A 5,273-nucleotide genomic window follows, 5' to 3' on the forward strand; every position below is an offset into this window, starting at 1 on the left:
ATCAAGGGTGGGACTGAGGGTTAGGGAAGAGTGTGGGTGTGACTATAAAAGGACAAAATAAGGAATCCCTGTGGTGATGGAAATGTTTTGTATCTTGACCATATTAATCTCAATATCTTTGTTGTGGTATTATACAATAGTTTTGGTAGATGTTACCTGGGGAAAATGTGTAAAGCATACACACAAGAACTCTATTATTTCTTATAGGTACATGTGCATCTACAATCATCTAAAAATAAGTTAATTAAAACAAATACATGTGGAATGAGTACCATGACTAACAACCAGAAAATACTAAGTAAATTGCTTGTCACAGTAACCAACTCAAGTCTGCATAGAGAACATAGTCAGTTTACTACACAGAGAAGATAGTTGAATAGGTTTTTTATTCCCCAATAAAAAGCTTTATTTATGGTTGGTTCACAGCTTGAGCAAGGACTCCAGGGTAGTTAAAAAGCTGCATTTAAGGAGGACATTTAAAGAGAGGTTCAGGCAGAAGCCTTGACACCAGGGGGATGCAGAGGGGCTCCTCAAAGGCTGCTGGACTCCAGAAACTCTAGTTGCATTTGAGGGTGAGCCTTTTGAATAAGTACTTGTCCAGGTGAGCCTAGGGGCCAGCCATCCTGTGATTAGTAAGGTGGTTGCCCTCTTCTTAAGGAGTTTTACCTCCTCATCTGGGAAGTGGCTCACCAGCAATTCACAGAGATCTGCGCAGGCAGAAGGATCTGTATAGGCTGAACCCAGGGCATGCAGATCCAAAAAGGCCTGGTTCAGGTTCTCCTCTAGGGCCACTCTGGTTTCCATGGCATCTAGGGTTTTACCCCGCTCCTTTAGGGATGACTGCTGCACGTCCTGGAAAAGGGCATAGCCACTGTGCTGGTTTTGAAACTTCAGAAACATTGGACCAACTCCCAGAAGTGGCCGCTGAAAAAGTGGCCTTCACTCTCCAGAGCTATATCTTCAGGGTGAAAATAGAAGCCCAGAGATAGGTAGGTGTCATAGGCCTGCAGATGGAAGTTGACTGGGCCATTGACTGGTGGCCTCCATCCACTTCATGGAATAATTCTGATAAACCTGGGAGTTCATGGTTGGTCAGCAATAAGGATCTCATCAAAAAATGGTATTTGTTGGTCCTGAAGGTAGGGGATGGCTGAGAAGATGGTCCTGGAGGTTGCAAGAAGGTGGAGGGTGATTGGAGGCTTGAAGAAGGGCTGTCCTCCTAGGTCTTGCTCTTTACAAACACTGTTGAAGCAAGAGACAGATTCACATAGTGCCAGGAGCATCCCAGATAGTTTTTAATTGAAAGCCAGTCACTTCTTTAGGACAGAAGAAAATTAGAAGTTGTATGTGTTGCCCTATGGTTACTGACAAGCCCGTTTTTTTGGTAGGGAGAAAGAAGATCTGAAATAGGAAAAAGGTACTCTGGGTAAGGTGGAGAGGAACAAAGGGAAGGAAAGCTATTGGGGAGAATGATAATAGAGACAAAGATGGAAACATGTAAACATGTTACTGTTGTTCTTCATATAGCTAGATAGAAAGAACAAGATTGATGGACCCCAAAGGTGCTTGGTGAAAAGATGGCAAAAGAGGTGAAACTCCAAACACAATCTCTGCAACTGATGGGCCCCAAACAGACAGGGTCAGGACTGGAATGACAGCTTCCCTTGTTCCTTGCCCCCAGTCTCAGACTGAGAGGGGAAAGCAGATATGATCCCCCTCACCAATTACATAGGACATTCCTCTTCTAGTCAGCTCCCATCCTGCTTTGCCACCCCAACAGCCTCTCATTAGATCTTCCCCTTTTGCCACCAGAAAGCTTACCCACTCATCTGCCTGCCTTTGATTTGAGTCTCTGCCAAACACAGATGGTGGTGGATGACCACTGATTCTTTTGCTGTCAATAAGTAATTCCTGTTCTTATGTTGGTAATCTTTGTTTATCACTACAGAGGTTATTAGTTTGTGGAAAAAATGAAAACACTCAGAATAAAAAAAAGATGGAAGACAGAATGAAAAAGAAAGGATAGAGAGGAAAGGGGGAAGAATGGAAATGATGGAGAGAGGAAAGTGGGAGTAATCTATTAGGAAGTCTTTCACAGTGTGAATAAACATCAGGTTAGTTGGTGGGAAATGAGTGACAGCATTGTAAGAAGCACAACTATTGTACTGGAATGTAAGTTTGGAGATTCTTAGAGATTTATTCTGTTGAATTAATGACCTGCAATGACTTGGGCAAATGCCTTTTGGAGAGGTAACATGTTGTTCATCTTAATTATTGGAACTCTTGTATAAAGTCATTTATCAGTCACTTAGAGGATATAGATGGAAGAGGGCAAAGCGTGAATAAATTAGGAAGGAGGGAGTAATTAAAAATTCATAACGTGTGTCTCTTCCTAAATTGAGAGCACCTGGCAACAGTAGTCCTTGACTATATTAATGTAAATGTTTGCAGACGAGGGTGATGTGAGAGATGGTGACTACTGGAAGGTAGGAGGACAGTAAGGAACCTTGTGAAATTGAAAAAGTCAGTTTATTCGAACCATGTGAAATCACCATTTTAGTTGGCGATTCAAAAAATAGGTGGATATGGACAATTCCATGTGGTTCCACCTAATATATGTGAAAGCACTTGAGAAACTCTAAAACTTCTATACAAAGATAAGATGTTACTATGAAGCAGGTGATGACTCACAATGGGGGAAAAAGATAGGATTTAGAGTTAGGAGACCTTAATTATGATTCTAGCTTTGCCACTTCCTAGATGTGTTAGCCTGAGTGAGCCATTTCACCTAAGTCTTCTCTTGTGAAATGAGAATGCTAACACTTGCAGCCCCTTGCTCCACATCAAAGAGTTTCTCTATGAGTTAGTTTATTTAAAAGTGCATTGGAAACCATACAGTGCTATTTAAATGCAAATGATCAAGGTAAATGCTGTATTCCTATACATTAAAACAAGCTGTGTTGATTTAAGATCTAGACTTTTTTTTTAACTTTTGTTTTTATGTTTTCCCTTTAGTGGGATTTGAAATGACTATCTTAACTATAGAATATTTTTGCTTTCTGGGGTGCAAGTGTTTGGGGGTTTGTGGGATAGAGAAAGAATGACTCCTGCCATATAAGAAAGGTGGATTCAAGGTACAAAATAATGGGAGGATCCCATAGCCTTCCTTACTGTAAGCAAAACATCTTTATCTGTTTTCTATTCTTTTTCTTAAAGCTTAAAGATTCAGTCAGCTTTCTATGAAGTAAATACGCTTAAAACTCAGGTACTATTGGACTCCTTTTCAAGCTGTCTCATCATCTCTAATGTCATGGAGGGGTTATTTAGTGTGCCCTTCATTTATTTGGCAGGCAATCAAAGAGCACGCATATTTTTTCATTCTTGATCATTGTCAAGAATATTTTTTTCCTTTATGCTTGTCAAAGTTAAAAGGGCTTTAAAAGTACTTAAGTGGGTAAGTGAAACATTTAATATAGTTGTAGGTTCTTTATTAATAAGAATCTGTTGTGAATTTTGTCACCCCGGCACTTTGGAAGTAACCATCAGCAATCTAGCTCCAGCATGTCTTTCTAATCATTTTGGGTGGAGGAGGGAGGTTTTCATGGCCAGTACTACTGTCCCTATTTAGCTGATAGAGAAGTTGAGATTCAGCAAGACTCTGTCTCTACACAAGGACAAAACAAAACTAGAGTCAGCAGTGAAAAAAACACCAAAGAGACTACACTGTGAAAAACATTATTTGGTACAGAGTGCTAAAGTAGGTTTCATAATCAATGCACTTAAATAAATGTGCTTGTAGTGAAATATATTGACCACACACACACACACACACACAAAATAGTCCCCCAAATTATAATGAGTGATTTTGCCCTGCAGGCTACTTTGCTGGCCATATATGACTATAGAATTAGTGAAATGTATGAATGATTTATTTCATTCATGTGATTTATTTCATTCACATTGTAAAATGAATACTGTTTTTCAAAGGAAAAACCCTCAAAAGATTAGAACTAAGGCTTTAGGGTCATATATAACCTCTCAGTCAGTAGATAGATGCCTAAACCAATTCACACCCCCAACTTCACTTTTCAGTTATGACATATTGACATGTGGCATGGATTGCCTCATTTTTACAATCAATGTATAAATGATATACATTTATTCATATCCCAAACCATAGGTTGATAGGGCACCATGTCTAATCCCTCTAATTTGATAGGTAAGATGTGAGGTAGAAAAGAAAATTGTCTAACTCTTCTGGCTTGCCTATGAGGCAAATGCATCACATTTAAATAAGTAATAAAGTAAGTTAGATAATTAACAAAATCTTTTTTATTTGTTGCTTATAATCATGGCTTTTGTGTTATTTTCAATCAGAATCCACACATTTCACACAGTCTCATTTATTTGTTACCTCATTTTGCACCAATGTTATTATTAGTTTTTGGCCTGTCCTTATTGATTATATTATTTTTCTACTTACACCTCTATAGATTCATTTCCACTAACCACCAATAAAACATTTCCTTATTTCTTTCAAAATTTTGTTTAAAATTTACTTCTGTTGGATGTATTTTTTTATTATACCAAAGTGAGTTTGATCACTCCTTTATTCTACATTTTCTTAGAATTATTTCTTCATTAGCAAGCCATTGTTTTCATGTGTTCTTAAATGATTATAAGTATCGGGGAAACTAAGATAAATTGACATTCATTCAGTAGTTAATTAAAAAAAAATTTATTATCACTTGCATATTCAAGCCACTCAGTTGAGGATTGTAAAGGGCAAAAACAAAAAAAGAATACGGGATCCAGCACCATACAAGTCAGAATTAAAAATATTAAGAGATATACTGCAAAATGCTATGAAATGATGAAAGCTGGAAACAAATTAATTGAATTTACTTCTATAAGTTGTTTTTACTTTCTTGATGGTATCATTTGGTGCACAAATTTTTAATTTTGATGAAGTCTAATTTATGTTTCTTCTTTTGTTGAATATACTTTTGGTTTTATATCTAAGAACCCAATGCTAAAACCCAAAACATGAAAGTTTACCCCTGGTTTCTTCGTACAGTTTTAGTTCTTGTCTTTAATCCATTTTGAATAAATTTTTGTATATGGTATGATATAGGGAAACAAGTTCAGTCTCTTTCACATGGATATCCAGTTGTTTCTGTGACACTTGTTGAACAAGCTATTCGTTCCCTATAGGATGATCTCACCACCTTTGTTAAATATCAGCTAAACATGTTTGGGTATGTACCCTCATT

General features: G+C 37.5%; 1 pseudogene; it reads right to left on the reverse strand.

Annotated features, from left to right (window-relative positions):
• Positions 1–556: 556 nt before the first annotated feature.
• Positions 557–1,086, reverse strand: LOC123595094 (annotated as a pseudogene).
• Between the last annotated feature and the right edge of the window lie 4,187 nt (positions 1,087–5,273).

The sequence above is a fragment of the Leopardus geoffroyi genome, chromosome X (assembly GCF_018350155.1).
Source record: "Leopardus geoffroyi isolate Oge1 chromosome X, O.geoffroyi_Oge1_pat1.0, whole genome shotgun sequence".
NCBI lineage: Eukaryota > Metazoa > Chordata > Mammalia > Carnivora > Felidae > Leopardus > Leopardus geoffroyi.